Raw genomic sequence first — 13,575 nt, 5'->3', positions numbered from 1 at the left:
CTGCAACTGAGACTACTAAATCAAATGTTCACCTAACCGCCTACTGGGTGCTTCATTATAGAAGGCTATTTGTTTTCTTTTTAATCTATGGTTTGATGTGATTTATTTCTGTTTTATCTGGTTATTATCACAGTGCTGTTTGTGGGAGCTTGCTGTGGGCAATGGCTGCTGTGTTTCCTACTTTACTACAATTCACAAAGACCTTCATTAGGTAGAAAGTGGTTTGGGATGTCCTGAGGTTGTGAAAGGTGCTAGAGAAGAGCAAGTCTTTCTTTGTATAGAGAAAATGGATAATCTCATGAGAAGCATGCTTAAAAATCATGAGAGAGTCAAGACATTGTTTGAAAGTCTCAGAAGAGATAGGCTGATATTTCTGACAGAAAAGAGAAATAGTGTGTGTATTTGAAAGTTATCTACAAAAACTTAGTTCGGCTCCTAGAGTTGGGATCTTTAATTTTATGTACTTAAGGAGTTGGAAGAACGATATTCAATAAATATATAATTGTATTTGATTGCTGTTAGATTATTTGTCTTGCATTTTAATACTTCAAAACAGGGCTTCTGGGATGCTTTATCTCTTCTAAGGCTGAACTGTAATCTTATAGAGGAACAAGACAACCCAGTGTGTAAAAGCAATTAACAAGCAGTGCTTGCTGAGTGTTTATCTGGCAGTGCTACAAAAACTTACAAAGATCTCAAAGCTTTGGAGGATTGAGATTCACCCATGACATCAAATAATCTAGAGTAAGAACAATTTTTAAAAAAGTGATACAAACCTTTATGTAAAATTGTATTAAATGTCAATGCTAGAAATTGTTCAACATACTTTGTCAACATTAACATATCTGTTTTTTTTTTGGCTTTGTAGGCTATTTGAGTTGCTGGCCATTATGTGTATGCTGATTAAGCAGAAGTCTGCAATCAAACAGTACTGCAGACCTGCCGTACTGTAGACTAATAATCAGACAGCACTGGGAATCTGCAGCACTGTACATTAACAATCAAACAGCACTGGGAAGCCTGCTATCTGATTTGCCATTTTTCCAATCAATCAATCTTTCCTTTCACTGAATTTTAGCTTCCAGTCCAATCTCTCTGAATTGAATTCACTGAGCTTAGGAATAGCAGTAAGAAAATTATAATTGGTCGCTGTGCTGCTCATGTTCAAATCTTCATGGCCTTGCATACCCACCACCCCACCAACCGCCACCGCACCCCCCCCCCCCCCGCCCACACCCCCCCACCCCCAATTCTGCAGCCCTACAACCCTCCAAAAACTGTGTTGACTAAAAAAGGAGGGGGCAAGGAAATCACTAGGTTTGTGCCGATCACTATCCAATGAACTTGGCCACAAAGTGCTTGTGTGTGAAAGTTGTTGGGGGTATGGCGGCATTGGTTCCTGGTGACGGGATCAGGCTCAGATTCCCCACAACTCCATCTGCAGGAATAGCCCGCTGCCAGATCGGATGACAACATTTGGACGAGGTAGAGCACAATAACCTGTTTGATATCATTAACTTTATTATGATATTCGGGTTGGATGTGGTCGGGTCGGGTTTCAATTTTATACCCGAGCAGGCCTTTATTCCCTATGACAGATTTTAAACTAACTGGCCTGCAGTTCCTGCTTTCTGTCTCCCTCCCTTTTTGAATAAAGGAGTTACATTGGCTACTTTCCAATCTAATGGAACCTTCCCTGAATCTAGGGAATTTTGGAAAATTAAAACCAACGCATTGACTATCTCACTAGCCACTTCTTTTAGGACCCTAGGATGAAGTCCATCAGGACTTGTAGATTTGTCAACCCACAGCTCCAACAATTTGCTCAGTACCACTTTGGTGATTGTAATTTTCTTGAGTTCCTCCCTCCCTTCCATTTACAGTGATTTCTGGGATTTAACTTGTATCCTCCAGAGTGAAGACTGATGAAAAATACCTGTTCAATTCATCTGCCATCTCCTTATTTTCCCTTATTAATTCCCCAGACTCACTTTCTATAGGACCAACGCTCACTCTGTTAACTCTTTTCGAAATAACTACAGAAGCTCTTAATATTTGTTTTTATATTTCGAGCTAGCCTTCTGTTGTACTCTAATTTTCCCTCCTTATCAATCTTTCAGTCATTCTTTGCTGTTTTTTCTATATTCTGTCCAATCTTCTAACCTGCCACCCATCTTTCCACAATTATCTAACCCGGCCGACTCTTAATTAAAGTCGTGTGTTACAAATGCGATGAGCATACACTATGAAGCGGAAATAGCACAAAAATACAAAATGGGGCAGTAATTTCCATCAGCAGCGGGAATAAGAACAAGTTAGCTAAATTTCGGGGGTAGGGGGGGGAATCCTGTTATATGGTATACATTTAAATCTTAATTTTTAGAAATTTGCACACATGATTGAATAAAATTTAGCAAAGCGTGAGCTGATCATGGAAAAGAAAATGCTTCCCTGACCGGGAATCGAACCCGGGCCGCGGCGGTGAGAGCGCCGAATCCTAACCACTAGACCACCAGGGAGCTCGGAAATACAAGCCTCCAGTAGCTCTATAAATAATGTGACAGACTGTCAATGTTGCAATGTTCAGCTGCTGAGGCCGGGTGGAATGGTTCAACCCTGCGCGCCAGACGCCTGTTGCAGATGCTGGCGGCGGCCCCAGCCTCTGCAGACCAATGTTACAAAGTTTTATTTCAATGCACGGTTCTATACTTTTTAAAAAGAACTGGCAGATTTTTCTCTTCAATTGGCGCAGTGCTGTAAGAATCTGCAGATCATACATTGTGCACAGATCGGCTGTCATTCGGTTCACTCTGAAGTTTTTTTTGTCGTTTTTTTGTCTTCCTCGTCCCTCCTCTCCAATTTTAAAACTGTATACTTGACACTTATAAACGATTGACACTTATCAATGAGTTTTCGTAAGATAGAATTGAAAGGACTAAGAGCCCAATCGCCGCGTGGATCCGGCAGACAAAACCTTCAGGCTTGAACAGTTGTTGTTTCTTTGCCCTGCACTTTGTTTCATGGCCCTGGACAACATTTTGATTTGTACAGTGTTAAATCCTGCCCCCTCCTGGTGCTTTTTAGGGGTATGTGCCATGATCTCACGTAAAATATATTTAAATTGAGCCTTTTGTTTAATTTTAAAACCCTTTTTATTTCACTGTTGACAAAATCTGAAACTGATAAAGAAAGGGAAAAGAGAATATGAATGTAAGCTAGCTACAAACATAAAGGGGGACTGTAAAAGCTTCTTTCGGGTATGTGAAAAGGCAGAGACAGGAGAATTTGTGGTAAATGGGGAAATGGCGGAGAGACTAAACCCAGGTTGTCCAACATTTTCGCGTGGGGGGCCGCCTTACAATTTTTGTCTGGCATAGGGGGCCGGTGAGACAAGTTCGGAAAGATAAAGGCATGAAAAAGGTATCTTACCATTAATCAAAACAACAACAAATGTGCACTTTTGTGAAGCTTTAAATGAGGTGTTTAATTTATTGACTTGCTTTCTCATCACTATGGTTGGACACTGATTTGTTGAGATATCTTGCATTATTTTTGCCTGCATGAGTAGTCAATGTTTGCCCGCACACTTATTGTAGCAACACGAAGTATTCTGGATAGATGTCCATCTGTCAGGAGTGATCTTGATTGCTCTCTCTCTCCCTCTCTCTCTCCCTCTCTCTCTGTCTTTCACTCTCTCTGCCTGTGTTTCCCCTCTCTCTCTGTGCCCCCTTTCTCTCTCTCTGCCCCCTCTCTCTTTCTCTCCCCTCTCTCCCTCCCTCTCTCTCCCCTCTTTCTCTCTCTCTCTCTCTGTCCCGCTCTCACTTTCTCTCTCCCCCTTTCTTTCTCTATTCCCCTTTTCTCTCCCACCTCTCTCTCTCCCTCTCTCTCTCTTTGTTCCCCCTCTCTCTGTTTCCCCCCTCTCTGTCCTCCCCCCACCACCCACCTGCCATTCCCCCCCCCCGCCCCCCCCCCCACCGCTCCGCCTGACAGATATGGGGAGCTGGAGTGCTCAGCACAGCAGCTTTGTGGTTGGTCAGTTTTTTTTTAAATTGCATGTCAGTTTCACAGCTGACAGCTGCTGATACCAGGAACAGCGGTTTCTCAACTTTGGACAGATTCGGGGTTCTCTGATGGTTTTAAAAAAAACATGTTAACCTGCCAGAGAACTCCGAATCTGTCCAAAGTTGAGAAACCGCTGTTCCTGATGACAGCAGCTGTCAGCTGTGAAACTGACAGCGCAATGCTTTTTAAAGCTGGTCTGAAAGAAGAAGACAATGGAAAATTTCTCATCTCTGAAATACATCTGCAGGCCAGATGGAAACCTTTGGTGGACTGGATCCTGGCACGCGGGCCATATGTTGGACAACCCTGGACTAAACAATTACTTTGTGTCTATCTTCATGGAGGAAGATACAGGAAATCTCCCAGAAATATTAGGGAACCAAGGGAAAAAATGAGGAACTGAGAGAAATTAGTATCAAAGAAGAGGTAGTACTCGAAAAATCAACTGGATTAAAAGTTGATAAATCCCCTGGACCAGATAAGCTACATCCCAGAGTATTGAAGGAGGTGGCTATAGAGATAGTGGATGCATTGGTGGTTATCTTTCAAAATTCGATAGATTCTCAAAGGGTTCCTGCAGACTGGAAAGTAGCAAATGTAATCCCACTATTTAAGAAGGGAAGGAGAGAGAAAATGGAGAACTACAGACCTGTTAGTTTGATGTCATTAGCAGGTAAAATGATAGAATATTATAAAGGATGTAATAACTGGACACTTGGAATATAATGATATGATTGGGCAGAATCAACATGAATTTATGAAAGGAAAATCATGTTTGACAAACCTGTTGGAGTTTTTTGAGGATGTTACTTGCAGCATAGATAACGGAGAACCAGTGGATGTGGTGTAGTTGGATTTTCAGAAGACTTTGGATAAGGTCCCACACAGGAGGTTAGTGAACAAAATTAGAGCACATGGGTTTGGGGGTAATATACTGCTATGGATTGAGAATTGGTTAACAGACTGAAAGCAGGGTTTATGAATAAACAGGTCATTCCCAGGATGGCAGGCTGTTACCAGTGGAGTACTGCAAGAATCAGTGCTTGGGCTACAGCTGTTCACAATCTATATAAATGATTTGGATGTGGGGACCAAGTGTAATATTTCCAAATTTGCGGATGACCCAAAACTAGGTGGGAATGTAAGTTGTGAGGAGGATGCAAGGAGGCTTCAAGGGGACTTGGACAGGCTAACTGAATGGGCAAGAACATGGCAGATGGAATATAATGTGAATAAGTGTGAGGTGATCCACTTTGGTAGAAAAAACAGAAAGGCAGAGTATTTCGTAAATGGTGAGAGGTTGGTAAGTGTTGGTATCCAAAGGGACCTGGGTGTCCTTGTTCATGAATCATAAAATAAATCATGAATCATAAATAAAAGCTAGTATGCAGATGCAGCAAACAATTAAGAAGGCAAATGGTATGTTGGCCTTCATTGCAAGGGGATTTGAGTACATCAGTAAAGATGTCTTGCTGCAATTATATGCAGCCTTGGTGAGATCGCACCCGGAGTATTTTGTACAGTTTTGGTCTCCTTATTTAAGGAAGGATGTACTTGCCATAGAGGGAGTGCAACGGAGGTTCACCAGACTAATCCCTGGGATGGCAAGATTGTCTTATGAGAAGAGATTGCAGAAACTGGGCCTGTATTCTCTCGAGTTTCAAAGAATGAGAGGTGATCTCATTGAAACTTACAAAATTCTTACAGCGCGTGACAGGGTAGATGTAAATAGGATGTTTCTTTTGGCTGGTGAGTTTAGAACCAGGGGACACAGTCTCAGAATAAGGGGAAAGTCATTTAAGACTGAAATGAGGAGGAATTTCTTTCCTCAGAGGGTGGTGAATCTTTGGAATTCTCTATGCCAAAGGGCTATGGAAGCTCAATCATTGAGCATGTTCAAGACAGAAATTGACAGATTTCTGGATACTAATAACATCAAGGGATATGGAGATAGTGGGGAAAAATGGCGTTGAGATAGATGATCAGCCATGATCTGTTTGAATGGCGGAGCAGGCTCAATGGGCCAAATGGCCTACTCCTGCTCCTATTTACATGAGAACATAAAAACATAAGAACTAGGAGCAGGAGTAGGCAATTTATCCCCTCAAGCCTGCTCCGCCATTCAATACGATCATGGCTGATCTCATCTCGGCCTCAACTCCACTTTCCTGCCCATTCTCCATAACCTTTCAACCCATTACTAATTAAAAAACTGTCTATCTCCTCCTTAAATTTACTCCATGTCCCGGCATCCACTGCACTTTGGGGTAGTGAATTCCACAGATTCATGACCCTTTGAGAGAAATAATTTCTCCTCATCTCTGTTTTAAATCTGCTACCCCTTATCATAAAACTATGACCTCTTGTTCTAGATTGCCCCACTAGAGGAAACATCCTCTCTACGTCTACTTTGTCAATCCCCTTAATCATCTTATATACCTCAATTAGATCTCCTCTCATTCTTCTAAACTCTAGAGAGTAAAGGCCTAAACTGCTCAATCTCTCTTCATAAGACAAACCCCTCATCTCTGAAATCAATCTGGAAACCTCCTCTGAACTGCCTCCAATGAAACTACTTCCCTCCTCAAGTAAGGGGATCAAAACTGTACATAATACTTAAGGTGCGGTCTCGCCAATGCCTTATACAGTTACAGCAACACTTCCCTACTTTTATACTCTATTCCTTTAGCAATAAATGCCAAAATTCCATTTGCCTTCCTAATTACCTGCTGCACCAGCATACTAGTTTTCTGTGATTCGTGCATGAGGACACCCAGATCCCTCTGCACCAAAGCACTTTGAAGTTTCTCTCCATTTAGATAATAATTTGCCTTTCTATTCTTCCAACCAAAATGGATGACCTCACACTTATCCACGTTAAACTCCATCTGCCAAATTTTAGCCCATTCACCTAACCTATCCATATCCATTTGTAAATTTCTTATTTCTTTGTTGCAACTTACTATCCCACCTATTTTTGTGTCATCTGCAAATTTTGCTATAGTACCTTCTATCCCTGCATCCAAGTCATTAATATAGATTGTAAATAGTTGGGGCCCGAGGACCGAACCCTGTGGCACCCCACTAGTTACATCCTGCCAACCAGAAAAGGACCCATTTATCCTAACTCTCTGTTTTCTGTTGGTTAGCAATCCTCTATCCAAGCTAATAAATTGCCCCTAACCTCATGTCATCTTAGCTTATGTATTAACCTTTTGTGCGGTACTTTGTCAAATGCCTTCTGGAAGTCCAGATACACTACATCTATAGGATCCCCATTATCCACTTTACTTGTTACATCTTCGAAGAACTCTAGAAAATTAGTCAAACATGATTTACCCTTCATAAAACCATGCTGACTCTGATGGATTGCATTTTGACTTTCTAAATGTCCTGTTATTACTTCCTTAATAATGGATTCTAACAATTTCCCAACGACAGATGTTAAACTAGCTGGTCTATAGTTTCCTACTTTCTGCCTCCCTCCCTTTTTGAATAAGGGCATTATATGAGCATTTTTCCAATCCACTGGAACCTTCCCCGCATCCAAGGGATTTTGGAATATTATAACCAATGGATCCACTATTTCCACTGCCACTTCCTTTAAGACCCTCGGATGTAGGCCATCAAACCCTGGGGACTGTCTGCCTTCAATCCCAATAGTTTGCTTAGTACTTTTTCCCTAGTGATGATGATTGTTCTAAGTTCCTCCCTTTCTGTAACCTCTGCATTTGCTGTTACTATTGGGATGGTACTAGTGTTCTCCACCTGAGGCAAAATACTGATTGAGTGTCTCCGCCATTTCTGTGTTCGCCACTATTAACTCCCCAGTCACATCCTCCAAGGGACCAACATTCACTTTAGCTACTCTCTTCCCTTTCATATACTTATAGAAGCTTTTGCTATCCGTTTTTATATTTTGCGCTAGTTTTCTTTCATAATTTACCTTTGCTCTTTTTATTACTTTTTTAGTAATCCTTTGTTGATCTTTAAAAGTTTCCCAATCTTACAGCCTGCCACTGGCCTTTGCAATATGGTATGCCTTAGTTTTTGTCTTTATGTTATCCTTAACTTCCTTGCTTAGCCATGGATTTTTTCCCCCTTTTACAATCTTTCTTCCTCTCTGGAATATATTTTAGTTGGGAGGAATTGAATATCTCCTTAAACATCTGCCACTGCTCATCAACTGTCCTACCTTTTAGTCTTCCTGCCCAGTCCACTAGGGCCGAATCTGTCCTCATGCCTATGTAATTACCTTTGTTTAACTCCAGAACGCTTGTGTGGGTCTCCAGTTTCTCACCCTCGAACTGAATTTGAAATTCTAGCATGCTACGATCACTCTTCCCTAGAGGATCCTTAGCTATGAGATCATTAATTAATCCCACCTCATTACATAATACCAAATCTAGAATAGCTTGCTCCCTGGTTGGTTCCACAACATATTGCTCCAAAAAACAATCTCTAATACATTCAATGACCTCTCCCTCGAGGCTACCCTTGCCAATTTGATTAATCCAGTCTATATGCATATTAAAATCACCCATGACTATTGCCGTACCTTTCTTACAAGCCTCCAGTATTTCCTGGTTTATACTGTGCCCCACTGCGGAACTACTGTTTGGGGACCTATAGATTACTCCCACCAGGGACTTCTTTCCATTGCTATTTCTTATTTCTCCCCAGATTGATTCTATGTCTTGATCTCCAGTGCCTATATCATTTCTCACTACAGCACTGATCTCTTCCTTTACTAACAAAACTACACCACCTCCTTTTCCTTCCTGCCTATCCTTCCGAAATACCGAGTATCCTAGGATATTCAATTCCCAAACCTGGTTTCCCTGCAACCATGTCTCAGTAATGGCCACTAAATCATACCCATTCATTTCTATTTGTATTGTTAACTCATTAATTTTATTCCGAATGCTTCGTGCATTCAGATACAAATCCTTTAAGTTATCAAATTTCCCTACTCTTGTACGAATCCTTGGTGCAACATGACATTCACACGTTCTGTCCCTACCTTTTATTTTCTGGTAAAAATCAGCCTCATCACTAACCTGCACTCCTACCTTCTCCTTTAACTTTGACTTCCTAATTTTCCATGCAACTGAACCCTCCCCCCCACTATTTAGTTTAAAGCCCTATCTACAGCCCTAGTTATGCGATTCACCAGGACTCTGGTCCCAGCATGATTCAGATGGAGCCCGTCCCATTGGAACAGCTCCCTCCTTCCCCAGTACTGGTGCCAATGCCCCATGAATTCAAACCTATTCCTCCCACACCAATCTTTCAGCCACGCATTTACCTCTTTAATCTTATTGACCCTGTGCCAATTAACTCGTGGCTCAGGTAGTAATCCGGCAATTATTACCTTTTTGGTTCTGCTTTTTAATTTAGCCCCTAGCTGCTCATATTTTCTCAGCAGAACCTCTATCCCCGTTCTACCTATATCGTTGGTACCTATGTGGACCACGACAACTGGATCCTTCCCCTCCCACTCCAAGCTCCTCTGCAGCCCAGATGAGATATCCTGAACCCTGGCATCAGGTAGGCAACACAGTCTTCAGGACTCTCGATCCTGGCCACAGAGAACAGTGTCTATGCCCCTAACTATACTATCCCCGATTACGACTACATTTCTCTTTTCTCCCCCCACTTGAATGGCTCCCTGTACTATGGTCAGTTTGCTCGTCCTGCCTACAGTCCCTGCTCTCGTCCACGCAGGGAGCAAGAATCTCGAACCTGTTAGACAAGGGCTGAGGCTCCTGCAGCACTACCTCCTGGATCCCTCTACCTGCCTCACTCATAGTCACACCCTCCTGTCCCTGACCACTGGCCGAATTCAAGGTAGCTAAGCTAAGGGGTGTGACTGTCTCCTGAAACACAGCATCCAGGAAACTCTCCCCCTCCCTGATGTGTCGCAGTGTCCGAAGCTCAGACTCCAGCTCATCAACTCTGAGTTGGAGTTCCTCGAGCAGCCAACACTTGCTACAGATGTGGTCACTAGGAACCACAATAGTTCCACCAGCTCCCACATCATGCACGTACAACACATCACCTGGCCCTGCATCTCTATTTTATTTAATTATATTTTAATTTGTTCTTTTAAATTTCCGACTGGTCTTTAGTTTTTAACCTGTAATATATTTCTCCGATTCACCTTTAATCTGAAATCAATTTAGAATAGGTAATTCAACTAGCAGTTACTTACTAACCAATGAACTTACGGTTTTCCTGTGATGTCACTCTTTGTTTTTTTCTCTCTGTTTTTACTCCCTTAAAATACCCTGTCTCTCTTTCTCTGGTCTCCGACTCTGTTCCTTTTGGCGTGCTTTTTAAAGCTCTGCTCCCACTGTGTTTTCTCTCTCTTTCTGGTCTCTGACTCTATTTCCTATGTTCCTAATGTAAAAAAGAGTGACATTTGCTGTTCATCTCCTTTCACGATTCCAACTAGACTGCAAAAGCTACCTGAGCAGTCACTCTGTTTCTTGGAGTCACTTCTTGACAAAAGATTTGTTTTCCCCCCATAGATGTAATTTCCCCCACCACCCCAGTTATTCTCCTTGGTTATTTCGCAGACGGCGGTAAGCTCACTGATCAGTCTGGGATAGCAAAAATAAGTTATTGCAGCACAGGCTCCACTACCACTGTGGATTTTCTGCCCATAAAGTCTCAAGAGCCCATTTTAACATTGTGCAAGTGGATGAGCTATGAATGAGTTAAAATCTCACCCGTAGTAGATATTTGCATACAATGTTATTTAAAAAAAAACTTTTTTTTAATGTTTTTGCTTGGAGTGCTTTGTGCTTTATATTCTATTCACACCCTCTCTGTACTAATGCTTTGTCTTTCAGCACACCATTAACGTACCGTTTGCCTTTGTTCCACGACCTTCTGGTCAGTTATTCTCTGTGACCTTGTCCTATCAATACCTTCTCTTTTGTTATCTCTTGCCCTACCCCCACTTTACTTGCTTAAAATCTTTTACATTTCTAATATTTGTCAGTTCTGAAGAAGCGTTACTGACCTGAAACATTAATTCTGCTTCTCTCTCCACAGTTGCTACCAGACCTGCTGAGTATTTCCAGCATTTCTTGTTTTTATTTCAGATTTCCAGCATCTGCAGTATTTTGCTTTGATTTTAGTGCTTAATTCACTGCCACTTCTCTTCCAGGAATGCCTACCTTGAAGAAGTTCTGCTCTTCTCTCCAACGGGATTGTTGTTTGACTCTTTTACCTTGTTCACCTTTGTTGCTTTCTATTTCCCTCCTGGAGTTTGATAAAGTGTCAACCAAAACTTGTTTTCACAGTCACATTTCCTTCCTCAGTGACTGTTTCCGGCTCCGACTTATTCCACATGGATTCCAACTGAAGTTTCATCCTTCGTGTCTTGAATCCACCCAGGATTATAGGCATCGCCGCAAAATACAACATTCCTCGGACTGCTGTTCTAGCCGCATCTTGAGATCCACACTCAGTGCCATGTGCCACCACATGTACACACTGAACCTCTCTCTCCAGAAGCACCGCCTCACCTTATCTCAGAGCTGTTCTACTCCGCAGTTTCATTTCATCCTTCGTCTTATCTGACGCATTAACAAAAAACTTTTTTTCTTCCTTTTAGGTGTTAAGGAACGCAAGCTCCAGCAGCTGATGGGGACTAATGCCCCTCCAGATCCTTTGCCCCATTCACTTCCGTCTGACCCCACCCCTTCTGATCTGACCCCTTGCCGTGTATTCACCATACCGTCTGACCTTCCCCTCTCTGATGCTGAACGTTCTGTATTCAGCAAAGGACTCAGTTTTATCCCTTTACGCCCTCACCTCAATGAATTGCGTGATCGGCATGACGTTGAGCTCTTCTTCCGTCGCCTTCACCACCATGCTCACTTCTTTGACCAGGATCCTCCTCCCGACCAGCAGACCCATTCATCTGCCTCCAGCATTCTCCCTCTACCTGGACCCCTCCCTCTGGCCTCTTACTCGCTCTTGATCTTTGCATTGAAAACTGTCGGCGAGACATCGGCCGTCTCAAATTCTCTGCCCCCCTCACTCACTCTAAACTACCCCCCTCTGAACTTGCGGCACTCCGTTCTCTCAGGTCTAACCTCAACATTGTCATCAAACCTGCAGATAAGGGTGGTGCTGTTGTTGTCTGGCGTACCAACCTCTATCTTGCAGAGGCTCATCGCCAACTCTCAGACACTTCTTCCTACTTCCCCCTGGAACATGACCCCACCACCGATCATCAAGCTACTGTCCACAGAACTGTCACTGATCTCATCTCCTCTGGAGATCTTCCCTCTACAGCTTCCAACCACATAGTTCTGCAACCCCAGGCAGTCGCTTCTACCTCTTTCCCAAAATCCACAAACAGGACTGTCCTGGCAGACCCATTGTTTCAGCCTGTTCCTGCCCCACTGAACTTATTTCTTCCTATCTTGACTCTATCTTTTCTCCCCTGGTCCAGTCTCTTCCCGACTACATCCATGACTCTTCTGACGCCCTACGTCATTTTGACAATTTCCAGTTTCCTGACCCTAACCGCCTCCTCTTCACTATTGACGTCCAATCTCTCTACATCTCCATCCCCCACCAGGATGGTATGAGGGCTCTCCGCCTCTTCCTTGAACAGCGGCCCAACCAGTGCCCATCCACCACCACCCTCCTCCGCCTGGCTGAACTTGTTCTCACATTGAACAACTTCTCCTTCAACTCCACTCACTTTCTTCAAGTAAAAGGTATTGCTATGGGTACCTGCATGGGTCCTAGTTATGCCTGTCTTTTTGTGGGATATGTTGAACATTTCTTGTTCCAGTCCTACTCAGGCCCCCTCCCCCAACTCTTTTGTTCCAGTACATTGATGACTGTATCGGTGCCGTTTCCTGATTCCGCCCAGAACTAGAAAACTTTATCAACTTTGTTTCTAGCTTCCACCCTTCTCTCACCTTTACATGATCCATCTCTGACACTTCCCTTCCCTTCCTTGACTTCTCTATCTCCATCTCCAGAGATAGGCTGTCTACTAATATTCATTATAAGCCTCCCAACTCCCGCAGCTACCTCGACTACACTTCTTCACACCCTACCTCCTGTAAGGACTCCAATCCATTCTCTCAGTTTCTCCATCTCCGACGCATCTGCTCTGATGATGCAACCTTCCATGACAGCGCTTCTGATATGTCTTCCTTTTTCCTCAACCGAGGATTCCCCCCCCCCCATTGTGGTTGACAGGGCCCTCAACCGTGTCCGTCCCATTTCCTGCATCTCTACCCTCACCCCTTCCCCTCCCTCCCAGAACCACAACAGGGTTCCCCTTGTCCTCACTTTCCACTCCACCAGCCTCCAGATCCAAAGGATCATCCTCCGCCACGTCCGCCACATCCAGAGTGATGCCACTACCAAATGCATCTTCCCCTCTCTTCCCCTGTCAGCATTCTGAAGGGATCATACCCTCCGCGACATCCTCGTCCACTTCTCCATTACCCTCACCACCTCGTCCCCTTCCCA

The 13,575-nt window shown here is 43.3% G+C and overlaps 1 non-coding gene across 1 annotated transcript; it reads right to left on the bottom strand.

The window, feature by feature from the left end:
• Window positions 1-2,447: 2,447 nt before the first annotated feature.
• Window positions 2,448-2,519, bottom strand: trnae-cuc (transfer RNA glutamic acid (anticodon CUC)). The gene has a single exon. It is a non-coding gene; the product is annotated as a tRNA-Glu (tRNA).
• Between the last annotated feature and the right edge of the window lie 11,056 nt (window positions 2,520-13,575).

The sequence above is a fragment of the Heterodontus francisci genome, chromosome 3 (assembly GCF_036365525.1).
Source record: "Heterodontus francisci isolate sHetFra1 chromosome 3, sHetFra1.hap1, whole genome shotgun sequence".
In the NCBI taxonomy this organism is placed as follows: domain Eukaryota; kingdom Metazoa; phylum Chordata; class Chondrichthyes; order Heterodontiformes; family Heterodontidae; genus Heterodontus; species Heterodontus francisci.
Note: the sequence above shows the minus strand (reverse complement) of the source record. Positions and strands in the feature narration are given on the sequence as shown.